This window comes from Schistocerca piceifrons, chromosome 5 (genome assembly GCF_021461385.2).
Source record: "Schistocerca piceifrons isolate TAMUIC-IGC-003096 chromosome 5, iqSchPice1.1, whole genome shotgun sequence".
NCBI lineage: Eukaryota > Metazoa > Arthropoda > Insecta > Orthoptera > Acrididae > Schistocerca > Schistocerca piceifrons.
In genome coordinates this window covers 458,925,391-458,943,485 of record NC_060142.1, presented here as the reverse complement: position 1 = coordinate 458,943,485, position 18,095 = coordinate 458,925,391, and positions in this window count along the sequence as shown.

The window sequence follows — 18,095 nt, the reverse complement described above, 5'->3', positions numbered from 1 at the left end:
CTTATGAAAATAGTTCAGTTTCGAGACCCAAAAACATCTGAGCCATTTTTATTACCCCTCAGAAAACTTCATTTTATTCCTGAGGGGGTAATTACCCCCAGGTTGGGAACCGCCGACTCAAATTGTATGTGTCTGCTCCAGACATCTTACGGGAGCAAGAATGAAATAGGCCCACATTCTAATGAACCAGGCCGGACAAACGAGCGAGTTTTAGAAGCATGAGCTGTTAGATTATGTGATTTCTACAATCACGCACGAGTGGTCAGCGCATTGTGATAGCTCTATAAGCAATTAAAACTTGTATTTTTGTGTGAGTCTTGCCAACACACATTGACTTCAGTTGTTCTGCTAGTCACAGGGACCACATTTTAAAAAAATACTATAGCAGTTTGTATAAATCTTTTGCAACAGGAACTCTGCGCTCTAGTCATGAAGAACTTACACTTTTACTGACATATGGCAAATTTTATCGTATTCTTTTGGTTACGAGTGTTACCTGGAAAGCAGATATATTTACTTCACCCGACCCTCAATTACTACACGATAGTGTCGCCCCTGCTTCTCTTCCATTCCGCCAGGTCGCGATTTACCATCCTCGTCTTTTCTCTCATTCTCCTAAATTAAGCCTTGCAAGTGATCTTCCTACGATCGTTGGTCAAGTCCTGAACATTTCAGTTCATGCTATTAGGTAGTCTTTTCCAGGGTTTTGCGTTCAAATTTTTCCAAATATCTATGTTTCAGATAGTCTTCTGTTCTACCGAAGTATATCATTCTTGCTACATGGACCTGACATTCTGCTCCCTACTCACTGTTCAACATTCACAGCCATAGATTGTGATGTAGGTTGGTCTTTCTGCAGCTAACTTTCTCTCTCTTGACATCAGTCTGTTGTTGATTAAGTTCCATCCCGTTAAATAGATTGCTTGCTGTCCTGGCTCTTACCCTAAATCCATCTCCCCAGCAGCCCTGATGGCAGAGCCAAAGTACACCTGCTGGTTCTGTGAGAGAAGCTTCTTATCCTCCAGGAATTGAATGATGATCGATGATAGGATATACTGTTAGATACTGCAGCATATGGACTTCGGACATATTGGTCTGTAATTCTCTGACTCCCACCTTATGAACAAGAGTGTGCTGCTTTCAGACGAATTCGAGTATTAGCCATTGCATTCATAAACGATACTGGCGAGTCTTAAAGATTGACCTAGATGTGAAGGTCAGACAGTGAAAATTTTGTGCCCTATGTCGCAAGCACAAGGCAGACCTTGAATCAATCATTATATATTGTTCTCCCTGATTCAGCAACCGTGTGCGGTCCAGATTTTTCACTGCTATAGACATAATCCCCTCTACGTACAACAACATAGTGGCTCCACTACATATGCGATCCCCACCAGTCAACATTTGCAAAACATCTAATACAACATACTCGCAAACCAACCTGTAGAGAAGAGAACTTAAAAATAATTGGAATCAACAATAAAAAACACCCACTAACCCAGCAAGACAACTAGACAATTACCACATACAGAAAACCAAAACAGAAAAGAAAACCCTGTTGAGTGATCAAGTACACAAGACAAACAACTCATTTTCTACACTATCAGATAAAATAATAGAATAACACTTCACCAGAGGATTATTATCATAGTAATAATACCACACAAATCTTTACATTCACTTCTTCATGACCCTCTTCATAAAACAATTAAATCAAATCATCTCAACACCAGGATTTCAACTTCTCTCTGACAGCTATTACATTCATATTCAACTTTCTACATCTGGCCCTGAATAGCGAGCAACAGACCCTCATCCATCCACTCACCCGCCTGCGCCGCGCGGGATAGCACGCGATCTGGGGCGCCTTGTCACGGTCCGTGCGGCTCCCCCCGTCGGAGGTTCGAGTCCGCCCTCGGGCATGGATGTGTGTGTGTGTGTGTTGTCCATAGCGTAAGTTAGTTTAAGTTAGATTAAGTAGTACGCAGGCTTAGGGAGCGATTACCTCAGCAGATTGGTCCCATAAGACCTTACCACAAATTTCCAATTTTCCACCCGCCCGTACCCACCCACCCACCCACCTGCGCGGCGTGCGCGCGCGCGCGCGCGCACACACACACACACACACACACACACACACACACACACACACACACACACACACACACACACACACACCTCTCTCTCTCTCACTCTCTCTTCTCTCTCTCTCATCACTCTCTCTCTGTTATATATATATATATATATATATATATATATATATATATATATATATATATATAATTAATAGATGCTAGTTTTCAGCGTATTGATCTGGCTGCCTCCCCCGATGAACCATGGACCTTGCCGTTGGTGGGGAGGCTTGTGTGCCTCAGTGATACAGATAGCTGTACCGTAGGTGCAACCACAACGGAGGGGTATCTGTTGAGAGGCCAGACAAACGTGTGGTTCCTGAAGAGGGGCAGCAGCCTTTTCAGTAGTTGCAAGGGCAACAGTCTGGATGATTGACTGATCTGGCCTTGTAACAATAACCAAAACGGCCTTGCTGTGCTGGTACTGCGAACGGCTGAAAGCAAGGGGAAACTACGGACGTAATTTTTCCCGAGGGCATGCAGCTTTACTGTATGATTAAATGATGATGCCGTCCTCTTGCGTAAAATATTCCGGAGGTAAAGTAGTCCCCCATTCGGATCTCCGGGCGGGGACTACTCAAGAGGATGTCGTTATCAGGAGAAAGAAAACTGGAGTTCTACGGATCGGAGCGTGGAATGTCAGATCACTTAATCGGGCAGGTAGGTTAGAAAATTTAAAAAGGGAAATGGATAGGTTAAAGTTAGATATAGTGGGAATTAGTGAAGTTCGGTGGCAGGAGGAACAAGACTTCTGGTCAGGTGCCTACAGGGTTATAAACACAAAATCAAATAGGGGTAATGCAGGAGTAGGTTTAATAATGAACAGGAAAATAGGAATGCGGGTAAGCTACTACAAACAGCATAGTGAACGCATTATTGTGGCCAAGATAGATACGAAGCCCACACCTACTACAGTAGTACAAGTTTATATGCCAACTAGTTCTGCAGATGACGAAGAAATTGAAGAAATGTATGATGAAATAAAAGAAATTATTCAGATAGTGAAGGGTGACGAAAATTTAATAGTCTTGGGTGACTGGAATTCGGTAGTAGGAAAAGGGAGAGAAGGAAACGTAGTAGGTGAATATGGATTGGGGCTAAGAAATGAAAGAGGAAGCCGCCTGGTAGAATTTTGCACAGAGCACAACTTAACCATAGCTAACACTTGGTTTAAGAATCATGAAAGAAGGTTGTATACATGGAAGAACCCTGGAGATACTAAAAGGTATCAGATAGATTATATAATGGTAAGACAGAGATTTAGGAACCAGGTTTTAAATTGTAAGACATTTCCAGGGGCAGATGTGGACTCTGACCACAATCTATTAGTTATGGCCTCTAGATTAAAACTGAAGAAACTGCAAAAAGGTGGGAATTTAAGGAGATGGAACCTGGATAAACTGAAAGAACCAGAGGTTGTACAGAGTTTCAGGGAGAGCATAAGGGAACAATTGACAGGAATGGGGGAAAGAAATACAGTAGAAGAGGAATGGGTAGCTTTGAGGGATGAAGTAGTGAAGGCAGCAGAGGATCAAGTACGTAAAAAGACGAGGGCTAGAAGAAATCCTTGGGTAACAGAAGAAATATTGAATTTAATTGATAAAAGGAGAAAACATAAAAAGGCAGTAAATGAAGCAGGCAAAAAGGAATACAAACGTCTCAAAAATGAGATCGACGGGAAGTGCAAAATGGCTAAGCAGGGATGGCTAGAGGACAAATGTAAGGATGTAGAGGCTTATCTCACTAGGGGTAAGATAGATACTGCCTACAGGAAAATTAAAGAGACCTTTGGAGATAAGAGAACCACTTGTATGAACATCAAGAGCTCAGATGGAAACCCAGTTCTAAGCAAAGAAGGGAAAGCAGAAAGGTGGAAGGAGTATATAGAAGGTCTATACAAGGGCAATGTACTTGAGGACAATATTATGGAAATGGAATAGGATGTAGATGAAGATGAAATGGGAGATACGATACTGCGTGAAGAGTTTGACAGAGCACTGAAAGACCTGAGTCGAAACGAGGCCCCAGGAGTAGACAACATTCCATTGGAACTACTGACGGCCTTGGGAGAGCCAGTCCTGACAAAACTCTACCATCTGGTGAGCAAGTTGTATGAGACAGGCGAAATACCCTCAGACTTCAAGAAGAATATAATAATTCCAATCCCAAAGAAAGCAGTTGTTGACCGATGTGTAAATTACGGAACAATCAGTTTAATAAGCCACAGCTGCAAAATACTAACACGAATTCTTTACAGACGAATGGAAAAACTAGTAGAAGCCGACCTCGGGGAAGGTCAGTTTGGATTCCGTAGAAATACTGGAACACGTGAGGCAATACTGACCTTACGACTTATCTTAGAAGAAAGATTAAGGAAAGGCAAACCTACGTTTCTAGCATTTGTAGACTTAGAGAAAGCGTTTGACAATGTTGACTGGAATACTCTCTTTCAAACTCTAAAGGTGGCAGGGGTAAAATACAGGGAGCGAAAGGCTATTTATAATTTGTACAGAAACCAGATGGCAGCTATAAGAGTCGAGGGACATGAAAGGGAAGCAGTTGTTGGGAAGGGAGTAAGACAGGATTGTAGCCTCCCCCCGATGTTATTCAATCTGTATATTGAGCAAGCAGTAAAGGAAACAAAAGAAAAATTCGGAGTAGGAATTAAAATCCACGGGGAAGAAATAAAAACTTTGAGGTTCGCCGATGACATTGTAATACTGTCAGAGACAGCAAAGAACTTGGAAGAGCAGTTGAATGGAATGGATAGCGTCTTAAAAGGAGGATATAACATGAACTTCAACAAAAGCAAAACAAGGATAATGGAACGTAGTCGAATTAAGTCGTGTGATGCTGAGGCAATTAGATTAGGAAATGAGACACTTAAAGTAGTAAAGGAGTTTTGCTATTTGGGGAGCAAAATAACTGATGATGGTCGAAGTAGAGAGGATATAAAATGTAGACTGGCAATGGCAAGGAAAGCATTTCTGAAGTAGAGAAATTTGTTAATATCGAGTATAGATTTAAATGTCAGGAAGTCGTTTCTGAAAGTATTTGTATGGAGTGTGACCTTGTATGGAAGTGAAACATGGACGATAAATAGTTCGGACAGGAAGGGAGTAGAAGCTTTCGAAATGTGGTGCTACAGAAGAATGCTGAAGATTAGATGGGTAGATCACATAACTAATGAGGAGGTATTGAATAGGATTGGGGAGATGGTTGTGGCACAACTTGACCAGAAGAAGGGATCGGTTGGTAGGATATGTTCTGAGGCATCAAGGGATCACCAATTTAGTATTGGAGGGCAGCGTGGAGGGTATAAATCGTAGAGGGAGACGAAGAGATGAATACACTAAGCAGATTCAGAAGGATGTAGGTTGCAATAGGTACTGGGAGATGAAGAAGCTTGCACAGGATAGAGTAGCATGGAGAGCTGCATCAAACCAGTCTCAGGACTGAAGACCACAACAACAACATCGACATCTGGCTGCCAACATGTACATAAACAAACAAAAACGGTACGAAACAAAGTGACCACACAGCAGTTACGACTTTGAATCACAGTTTTCGGTAAAATACGAACAACTATTGACAGTGCTCCACGGCAATTAGAGCAAACAATACAAAAACTGCGAAGAAAAAAGTTCGTCAAAAGAACATGTTTCGCAAGTGAATTTATATTGCGACCTCCAGCATGTGACCAGATGAGAGAAAACGCAGTTGCCAACCATAATGTGAAGAGCCGTAATTAATCACTCATGTTTAAACCTATATGGCCCAACAAAATCCCCAACAAAACTTTTACAGATGTACAGCAGTACCTGGAAATTGATACTTGGACGACGAGACCGCTACGCAGTCAGAACACAGAGCCAGATCTTGGCCGTAGCACGACCTTTGTCAGTGGAGACCTGCGAGACACTCTTGGTGACGTCACAGTCTGAGTGATACGCGTAGGTGCATGAGCGACTGCGCCGTCAGTTCACTGTGTGGTTTCTAGTATGAAATTTTGCTGCAAACGTATAATCCGCTCTAGATTGTGGAGTTCACGCAGATTACATTACGCTGTAAAATAACCGATACTGTGGAATAAAATCTATGAACACTTTTCAGCAGTGTTATTTTAAACACTACTTACCTTGAACGCTCTTGTGAAATGTGAAGCGTATAAGCATCATCTAACGTCAAAAATACAACTTTTATTTCACATTGTATAAGGAAACATTTAGAAAGGAAACACAGCAAGAAAAAAATGCATCACTACGCGAAAATCCTCATTTATTTACGAAAATGTAACTTCCGCCTACGGTTATCTACTTGGCGGTTGTTTCTTAACTTAGAATAACTGTTCGTAAAATATTTCGCATAATGAGACGTGTTATTATAGACATTTCTTTCATTTCTTTACCGCAAATATCAGTGCAGACATTTTTGTATGTGGTGTCTTAAAATGTGCAAAGATCAATGTGTTTTTTCTCTGCGTTGAACAGTCTTATCATAGACACGTCAAAAACATTACGACCTGATATACTCTGCGTGGTCGTAACTACACGAGTAAGTGCAGTACACCTATCAGTACTGACTGACTGACTATTTTCCGACCATGCATCTACACTTCAACGGCTGACCTGCTGCCCAGGGAAAAATTAGCATTGTCGGTACCAGTCTGAATTACCGCGATCGACTGTTTAACATCTGCGTGTGCTCGTAGGCTGAATGAGGAAAGTAGGCTTGACTTGGCTTGATGCAACAATTTATTAACGAAGTCCTACGGGCAGGGCCGGCCGCAGTGGCGCGGTGGTGTAGCGGTTCTAGGCGCTCAGTCCGGAACCGCGGGACTGCTACGGTCGCAGGTTCGAATCCTGCCTCGGGCATGGATGTGTGTGATGTCCTTAGGTTAGTTAGGTTTAAGTAGTTCTAAGTTCTAGGGGACTGATGACCACAGATGTTAAGTCCCATAGTGCTCAGAGCCATTTGAACCATTTGAACCTACGGGCAGAACAGACCGTAATACACTGCAGTCAATAACTAGTGCGAAGGTGTGAGAAACGTTTAGTACGGTAAATTATTCCGTATCTAACACTTGGATTCACGCTTTTCGTCAAGGAGTAGGACGTGGAACAGAAATCAACAACCAAAGAGTAAATCACAGAACAAATGTCGCTTGTGTATAGCGTCTCTGGCGTCCAGTGGGGAAGTTTCGCGGCACTGTACTTGCAAACACCCACTGGACGATGACAGAAGGAGCCACTTGTACTTGGAGGTTAACCAACCTATAAACAAACTGCTCCTAATATCAAAAATTGTTAGTCTGCAAATGAAGTAAATACTGATGTAATATTGTTCAGCACACTGTTCTCATTCACCAACAAAAATATCTGCACATTACCCGTTACACCCTTTATGTCTCAGAAATAACTATCTAGTCAACTATCACTTCCAAAACTGTTTAAATACTTCTCTGTGACTTATGCGTCTTGGAAATGAATTTTCGAAGCCATCAGATACAAATTTTTAAAGAACGACAATCTGATATACAAAAACAAGTGGTTGTTTCAAAGCACTTCTGCAGAGTTTAAGTAAATATGAATCATTGTCACTCTTCATCCCTCTTGCAGTGATGTAACCATCGCTGGCAACATGTGCTTCACATTTATGGCACCCACTCATGAATTTTAATAAACAACGCGATACGCAACCTCCTCCGAGGCTTCTGTTTTGTTTGTATGTTAATGGACTTGCTTTAAATACACAATAGACACTTGCTCATCGGGCGTTTCTACAGAACTCAATCAGGTCTTTGACGCAGAAGTCACCAAAAAACTTCTTCTCAGTTTTAACACAATAAATTGAGTATATTTTCAGAATGTAAGACCAACGAAATCAGTGTTTCCGGACAGTTTTCTGACACGAGGGCACGAATCTAACAAGGCTCAAACGTAGCCGATAGTCCTCGCAGAAACAATGAACAGTTACTAAAAGCATGAAGCCCACAACGTTAGCCCGTGAAATTAGAACTCGGCCGCGACCGTCCCAATTTCTAAGAGTACCTCGAGGTTTCAGGCAGCACTCACTATGTCACTGTAGTTTAGGCGCGGCACCGCCTTCGTGACGTCACGCGAGCTACCCGCGTCTGTGGGCAACGGCGGGAGGCGCCCTAGTGTTCCGCCGCAGATGGGGCACCTAACTGTATCAGCTAGTATTTCAGAGGAACTTTCAACGACCGCAAGTGGCCGTTAATCTCTTTTACGTTTACACACAGAGGGAAAACTGTTTAAAAATCCCTGTGCGCTGTGGGCTGTCAGTTTTCCACGGTACCGGGTCAAGTGGCTCCGGGGCGAGAGGTTAGCCTACGACCATAAAGCCAGCCGGCCCCCGCGGCCCGTAAGCACACGCAGTAAAACGGCGGACCCACCAGCTTAAAAGTCTCGGCCCGTTTTTAAAGGCTGTCGTCCACTAACATTTACGTCGATCAACATGGATTTTGTAGGTTTCCGCGCTTCAAACGACCGAATCCCTTGTTTTCCATTAACGGGACATGGAAAATGAAATTCTGAATCAACCGCGGCTTATACATAGCTGCAGTTTAGTATTTTCCAGCTGATATAGCAAAAGTGTCTTACCGAGTATTTTGTATGTGCTAAATGCATTGAACGGAGCTGCTGAGCCATGCCGCGCTACGGACGTCGTCGACGTCCGCGTTATCGCACTGCTATCTTCAAGTCAGTTATAAATGTGGCACTAAAGTGGGTGTTACAAAGAATAAACTGAAAGGAGCTGCCTCTACGTCTATCCTTGAGGGGCCTTGTGTAGTTATAGGCTGTAATATTCATTTTAGTATTGTTAATAATGATACTTTTAGTCATGGTAACGGTAGGTTTACTGTTGACATAAGAACTGGTGTGGTACTCCTGTTGCTGCTGGTGGCCTGGAGAGTTTTGACTCTCGTAATGTGATTGCTTATTGCAGCGCCGGCCGGTGTGACCGTGCGGTTCTAGGCACTTCAGTCTGGAACCGCGTGAGCGCTACGATCACAGGTTCGAATCCTGCCTCGGGCATGGACGTGTGTGATGTCCTTAGGTTAGTTAGGTGTAAGTAGTTCTAAGTTCTAGAGGATTGATGACCTCAGGTGTTTAAGTCCCATAGTGCTCAGAGCCATTTGAACCATTTTGCTTATTGCACCTTGGTGAGGTAGGTAATGAGATCTTGACCATTCGTACTCGAATAAACATAGGGTAGAGACTACTGAAGATGTATTTACTTGATTTGTCACAAATAATTGGAGCACTGAACACCATTAAAGCCCAAAGCACAGAAACAAGATTTTGAGAAAAATAGATGTTTGTGAAAATCAAATTTGCAGAGAAATTTCCAGTCTCATTCGTGTGAATTTTTTCTTAAGCAAGTGTCGACATCCTATTTATGCTACGAAAAATTATGTATCAGTTTAAAGTTATGATTAATGTTTAAGATTATATTTGTTATTAACGTTAATTCACTAAATTTCCATGTATAGGCTAGTGCCAATGGTGTCTCTTTTACAGTGGTAAACTTTGTAATTAACGTGAAAGTAAAGCAGAACATAAAGAACAGTCACTAAACGCACCCCTCCCCTCCCTCCCGCTCCACACGCACACACACAACAGACACATAATTACGACCTATTTCAACGCTTTATGGTCCACGTTATCACCATTTTATGAAGCACATTCTGTGGCTACACCATCGGTTATTCAGTACTAGCTGGGGTACCCTGCTTAGCTCAGGAAATTGATATAAAATTGTGTGGTAGTTGGAATAAAAGGATAAAAAATTGTATTGAAAACATATTCTAACTACTTACAATACTTGTTTATAAACAACATTTTTCATTTTGTTACCCGGGGTATATAATTACAAATTTTTCGAAGTTCCTATTACAGAACAATCTAAGTGTAGTTGACCGTGAGAGAAGCAGGACGGGATGCCGTAATATTTTAAATTTTGTCCTTGTGCTTTGTTAATTGTAAAACCGTAGGTTAATTTCATTGGAAATTGCAGTCTTTTAATTTGGAATGACAGTTCAGTAGAGATCAGTGGTATTCTGGGGATAAATAGCGTGTTTCCTTTGTTATTTCCAGTAATAAGTTTGGCTTCGATGATGTTACTCGATAGCTGTTTGACGATCATCCTTGTTCCGTTACACAGTTTTGGTGAGTAGAGATTTCTAAAAGTATTATCGGAGATCCAATGTAAGCCGAAGACAGAGTAATGGTACTACTAGCATAGAGTTAAGAAATTCTGTAGGGAAGATCGCAGTTCGTTCAACGTTTACCAACGTGTCGATCGATTGGTATATTCTGTCTTGATCTTTCAAATAGCCAGTCCGAACTGGAATAGTTGTGAACAATCTTTAGATAAATTTGGTCGATGACTTCGTTTTCAGCAGTGACTAAGTTGCGGAAATCAATGTTGAGTTTAATGAGGCCAGTCGCCTGGTCAGTAGGATATGTAGCTTCACCTATTTGTTAAAGGCGTTGACCAACATGTGCTTTTGTTTCGTCTTTTGGTAGCTCAACTCTCAAATTTTTTCTTAGTTACTGTATTTGTGTGTGTGTGGCCAGAGATGTGGTTTTTTTAAGCATACGCTGATCTCGTCTGCTAGTGTTGATTTGGGAATAACTGGAAGTGTTTGTCGAAAATCTGCTGAAACTATGAGTAGAGCTCCTCCCATCGCTTCAGAGTTTCCTCTGAAGTCTTGTAGTGTTCCGTCCATGGCTCCGAGTGATTTTTTGTGCGCCATTGTGCACTCGTTCCAGATGATAATTTTAGTCTGCTTCAGAAGTTCATCCCGTCCAGAGGCTCTTGAGATTTTACATACCGGCAATTATTATTGGGGTATAGTAATTGGTGGTTGTAGGGCGAAATGGGATGTTCGTCCTCCTCCCTTAAGTGTGGCTGCGATGCCGGATGATGCCAGTGCAAGTGCGGGAACAGCAAGTCTTTGCAACGCGTTGTAGTCCTCCTCTTTTTCGTAGTACAATGTCACGGCTTGTGTTTTCATTGTTCACAAACATGATGTCGACTTTATCTATCTGAGGTGCATTAAATCGACGTTCGTGTTTTCCATGTCGCCCTTTGTTGGCTCGAATTATAACTTCGTAGTCATCAGAACAGAACAAAGACAAGGTCATGTTACATGGCGTCGACAGCATTGTCTCTACGAACAAGGAGTCATCGAAAAATAAGTGAGAGGGAGTCATCATTCGGTCTAGTGCTATTATGAATATATGAATCAGTTGATTGTATTTGTGCATAATCCTCCGTACGTCTTGGACTATTTCTCGTCTCAATCCACTGGTATTTGTGCATCGTTGATAAGTTTCTGTTTTTTCATTTCCGATGAAATATTCTTGCAGAAATTTATGGTCTTCGTAGTGTAGTAGCATCAATGATCATGTGTTTGTGAAAGATTTGTTCTTGGATGGAAAAAACCTAATTTCATCTCTGTTAGTGTTGACCGAAGTGGCACGGAAAGAAGTCATTTTAAAGAAAGTGTTTTGATTCTGGAGTTTCTCCGGTCATGCAATGTAAAAATTCCTGCGGAGGTGCTTCCAGAGGTGATAATCGAATTTTTCCATTCTTGCAACAGAATCCTGGTTTTTCTCTACTGAATATGTTCGCGATTCAAAATTGAAGATGTTAACAGTTTTTACAATTACGACGTGTTTGTGTTTGTTATGTTCTTTCGTCTGGTGGTTGTGGAATGCTTCATTTGTTAGTTTGTACTGTTTACTTGACGTCGCCCGCGCTTCTCGTAGGGCCATATTTTCGTAGCTGGTTTGTGTCCGCAGTCTTTTATTGTGTGTGTCGCAATTCTTGATTCTTCAGTCCGTTCATTGCGTTTTTCTTCAGTTTCTTTGCTTCTCACGGTGTTCGTCCTCGTTCGTTGGGAACTTAAAAGTGCTTCACGCTCTTCGTCAGTTCGTTTCTTCGCTGTTCTTTTTGTTTTCACCGTTTTGCTTCAGAACTGGCAAGATTGCCACCTCTTTAACGTTTGGGCATTGTCTAACACATAAATCAAATCAACTTCTTATGAAGAAATATACTAAGTACACTTTACACACTTTCACACTTTATTTTTGGTTTATATTCAGTCACTGTGTCCCTTTGACTACTCACACTTCATATTTGTTTTTACTCAGTCACTGCACTACTTTTTCGGTTCCTCCCTTCTTCACTGATAATAAACTGACGTTCGGACCCACGACAGGTCTTGCTTTATACACCCCTACCAATGGGTAGCCCCACCAGTGGCAAATTCCAGAACATACCAAAAAGGCTTCGAATGGTCCACCATGTTCAAGAATATGTCACAGCATTCGAAAGTGTTCTGGAATGTTGCACAATGATCCGTAATGTTCTCGAACATTCTGGAATCTTCCCGAATGGTCCAGACTAATTTCGAACATTCCAGAACGTCCCAGATCATTGTGGAACATTCCTGAACGTTCTGGAATGTTGTGGAATACTCTCGACTACTCTCCAGTTTTCTGGAGTTTTCGTGAATACTCTAGAATGTTCTGGAATGTTCTAGAAATTTCTAGAGGGTGAAATTTTGCAGCCCTTAATGTTTAAAAGCATGCCCTTCAGGTAAAAACACCTTCTTCCTGGATGGAGGATAGAAGGCTAGCACTCCCTTGATCGTACCGGGACTCGTTTCTGCGGCACGCACATCTTACACTTACTTTCATAATATATATTGACTGCTATTACGCACATTATGTAGACATTAAATTATTTTGTGTACCATACATAACAATTCATCAATGCAGAGCAACAAAATTGTATGTAGTTTTTGTGCATATGGTAATAAATTTCAGAGAAATCGGGTATACAGCTTTTCTAGAATGTTCATTCATACAATGTGGGGCTACAGATATAGATAAAGCTAATTCACCGTAAGATCAACAGGCGTCAAGAGCATTCATATATGCTGAAATCCCAACATCGATGACAGTGTGCTTTAGATCCCTATGATTCCCTGCACATTTAATTTCGAGGACAAAAAGCACCATCTTTTTGCAAAAATTCCTGATAGTAAAAAAATACTTGTAGTGTGCAACCCTCATCAAAATTCTATTCACAGTTACTCTGATAATTTTTTTAACCCGTTGTGGTGGTCTAGCTATCAGGAGGTGACTATAGTAACCGGTGTCAGTAAGTCAGCCCACTTTCCCACCTTTTCGAACTGGGTAGGCAAAGATTCTAACATCCGATCCAGATGCAAGCACCAGCTGAAGAGGCCTAGAAAACATCCCCTGACAGAGCACAGTGAGTAATAGTTATTATGGCCCTGATGTGTGGGGTTTCACGTTTAAAACTGCGGCGGCTCAGAACTGATGAAAGACTCTAGACTCACAGCGTTTTCATGGAATAAATATTAGTTACGCTGATGTAGTACGTGTCCATTGCTTATCGCTCGACTTAAATAGGAATTACTGCTCACAGACTTATCACAATAACACTTAAATTCCACACTCCACCTTCTGCCTTCCCTTGTACACAGTGTCTTCGAAGCTCAGTTCTTCATCAGCACACTCATCGTAGATTAAATATTTTTCAAAGCTCGGTCTCCGGTCTCTTTATACCCTAGTACACTCACTGGGACAAACAAAAACCTTCTTAAAGGTTACTTGGAACTCATCCCATATTTTAAAGTTGTTTGGGTATTTAGAACGCAATTGTGATGCGTCTCCTATTAAACAACTAACAATGAACTTAATTCCCTTAACATCTTTCCAGTATCTGGATAACATTGTCTCGAGTGACTTCAAAATAACAGCTGAGTATATATTGCCCAGTGGAAGGCTTTGTATCCTGAATTTAAGTTCAATAGCTTTTTCTTCTTTTTCACTGTTCTTCTCCACTATTTCTACTTGGTGTGTCCACTGTACGTTAACGGACGGGTAATGTTTCAGTTATCTCATCTTGGTTCTTACGTGCTGCTTCATAAGAATTCATTGATTTGGAAACGTCAGTTTTAATGGGACCAATAGCCTTGCTCAGTTCTTTCCTATCTACGTGTACAGTAATATTAGCGTTTAAATTTTGTACCTCCGCAGAGACCCCTCTGTAAATTCTAAAAAATTCTCATGTGACCTTTCACTATTTCCTATCTGATCATTTCATCGTCATATTGATTCGAACTAAGAACTTCTTCGAATTCATTCTTTAGTTCACGAGTTAGAGTTTGAAAATAAGATTTCATATCATCCTTTAACTCCTTAGCACAAATGTCAAACTTAGATTCTAATTCCTGATTATCAGATAATTGACGTCCAAATCACTATTTAAGTCTGCTACATTGTAATCCCATATTAGTAACATATTCCGTACAAAAATTCTGAAGATTTCCTTCCTTTTCTTTTTCTTCTTTACGTACACTACCACTTTCAAAGAGTTTGCCCTCTTTTGATGCTGCCGACACCTTATCACTCATGGCAATATCACTGTTACTTCCCACAGTATTGGATCTAGTAACTACCAGTGAGAAAATGCTGTTATCGGAGCACAAAAAATGCGTATATGTTCCTGTTTCCTTCAAAGAATCTGACTGAGAAGTTGGGTACCAGCTGCCCCATTCTACCTTCAACACCTTTAAAAATCTTCCAAAAAATTTTGGTATGCGAACATATTCGCGCTTTTTTTAATATGCGAGTCATCTCATACTTGTAACTCAATCACACCCCTAGTCCACCGCTGTATGTCACTCACACGCATCCAATTTCAGTTGCCCTGTCTCTTTCACTCACTATCTGTCATCGTCTCATGTGTCAGATCAGTAGTCCCATTGGCTCTAACCTACTAGTACAGTCTTATCTGACTGAAACTGTCTGCAGCAATAAAACATAAAGCGAGAGAATAAAACCATTCAGAGGACTGATAAGTTTTACAGTCCCTAAAGAAAGTATGTTGTCACTTAAAATGGAAGAAATGTACTTTCACCAGGCGTATAGCCTATTCTGAAACGGGAAAAAGTCTACTTTTAACCGAGAAATTCGGGAAAACCCGGGTTTTTTTCTCGTCCACGTTTACACTGTGTCACTGTCTCTCACTCACTTATATTTTCTCTTTCTCTTTATTACTGTCCCCACTCCCACACCCCTCCCGCCTACCTCCTCCTGGCTCTGTCTCTTTCACTCTTTTCTAGCGCTGTTCCGTAACTGTCACCTATGTTCCACTGCCACTGTGTCCCTATCTTTCTCTCACACCGCCATTGTCTTCTTTGCTTTTTACACAACACAGCCACTGTATACTATCTTCCAGTATTTATTACTTTTCCGTGTCTTTGCCCTGAAACTGTCTTCTCTCTTAGCATAAAAAGTTAGGATGTGTTCACCTTCCAAAACTTTTGGGAAAATTGTTAAGTGTGCTGAGGAAGGTAAAATGAGACAGCTTGTACTCCAGTTTTCAGTGGTGTCCCTTGAGTAAACAGAAACATACTCGCAATTTTTTTTTTATACTCCAACATTGGTGCCTTCTTTTCACTGCTACAGTAGAGCATGTAACTCATATGAAAAGAAATTTATTGGTCAGTAAAATTTAGAAAGTGTACTTACGCGAAACCGAAATAAAACAAAAGTAATTTTACACCCCAGACCGGATTTTACGTGCAAAAAAATTTTTTTTTTGTGCTTCAGTAGTACAACACGGGGTTCCCAGATGATAATGGAGACACTTTACATCACATTTCTTCGTGCTACGTCACTTTATAAACTACGGTCTCGGCTGAGACCGGATTTTACGTGTACGGGTACAGTAAATTTGAACCACTGGTCTCAGAAATGGATTAAGATATGAAGAAAATTTTCAGGGTTCTTCGAGACGAGAATATTAGGAATACACTGCATAAATTACACCCGTTTGCTGTGCGTAGCCGTCTCGGGATCCGTGGCTTGGCTTTGGTACCCAAAACGCGAGTTTTTGAGGCGTTTCTCGATAATGGATAAAGATATGTGAAAATGGAGAGATGTTTCTTCCATGAAAATGCCGATAGAATAAACTGTTAAAATTTAAGCAGTTTTCCGCGCTTACTTATTATTTACATTTCGCTTCAAACCAGATTTTACGGTACAAGTAGGGTAACTTTGAACCTCTGTATCTTCGAAACGGATAAAGACGTCAAGAAAATTTTGAAGGCTGTTCAAGGTAGGATCTTAGGAATATATCGTGAAAATATCAGCCTTTTGCTGTGAATAGCCATCTTGGAATCCCACCGAGAGGTGAGTATTATAAGCTGGACGCGCAAAGCTTCTAAAACCTTATCAAGGTGCAAGTTCCATCTGGAGGGGCATGACTACGAGGGGTGTTCAATAAGTAATGCCACACTTTTTTCTGAAAGCAGGTTGATTTTATTCAGTATACGAGAACAACTTATTATTCCCCACTCTTTTTGCTACAAAGCCCTATTTCTCAACATAATATCCGTTCAATACGACGGTCTTACATTACCTTACTGGGAGAGCCAGTATCCCCGCATATTACCACTCTACTGGACGACGTCGGTGCCAATGTCTTGTGCAACAATAACCTCCTCATCATCCGCGTACTGCTTCCTATTGAGTGTATCCTTCACTGGGAAAAACAGATGGAGGTCAGAAAGTGCGAGTCCCGGCTGTAAGATGGATGAGCAAGAACAATCCAATGAAGTTTTGTGAGCTCCTTTCGGGTATGGTGACTTGGGTGAGGCTATGCGTTGTCATGGAGAAGGGGGAGTTTGTTTGCATTTCTCTAGCGACGAACGAGCTGAAGTCGTTTCTTCAGTTTCCTGACGGTCGCACAGTTTTGATCGTTGCACCATGATGAAGGACATCAGACAGAATAACCCCTTCAGAATCCAAAAAGACCGTCGTCATGATTTTACCGGCTGAGGCTGCCTTTTCTCCGGAGGAGAAATGGTGTGGCGCCGCTCAGTGGATTGCCATTTTGTCTCCAGTTCGGTGATGAATCCATATATCATCGCCTGTGACGATGTTCGACAAAAAATGTAACTTGCAATCAAATCCACACTGATGGTCATCCGTCGTCTGGCGGCGGGAAACCCAGCGAGCATACACGTCTGAATCCTCCAGCTGGTGGATGAGTGTGTCAACGCTGCCAACAGAGACATCCACTAGAGCAGCGAGATGTTTGTGATACACTGATCACCATGAGTGAGTGTGTCCGTTCGTTCCAACAATGTTGGCGTCACACCTGTGTGCGACCGGTAGGCACACGGGTGATCGGATAGGTTTGCGCAACCTTGCTGCGATGATGACATGTACCTGGCCCAATACCTTAAAGTGCTTTTGTTCACTGCCCGGTTTCCGTAGGCATTCTGCAAGAGCCTATGAACATGTGCAGTGCTCTGGTTTTCCGCCAGAAGAAAGTAACAGCTCTCTGCTTGGAGCGCATCTCAGTTACAGGCGCCACGTATAGATATTTCGTGAGGCTATAGGGGCTGAGGCGGGAATTGCACGATGCCCCACAACAAATTCTGTATTTTTTGAACCGAAACTGGTCGAGAGTAAAAATGTGTTGCTTTACTTACTGGCCGCCTCTCGTAAATCCTTGAGTATACGCAATGATTAACAGTTATTATGGCCCTGATAGAAATGTTCTTATCGAACTGCATGGGATTTCCACTTAAAATACTGACTGCTAACAGTTATTAACCTTTTCAACGCGGAGACTCAGGTGTTTTTATGGAATAACTGTTTGTCACTTTCCGTCAACGTTTACCAAATGATTTAAGCAAAGCTCTTCGATGCTAAACTTCATTAAACAACCACTGGCGAGGGCAGTCAGAAACATGCAAATACCGTCATGAAATCTACATATGTTCTAAGAATATTATTTACACATTAAGCTCTGTAATATACCCTGACTAACTTCATGAACCATGAACCTTGTCGTTGGAGGGGAGGCTTGCGTGCCTCAGCG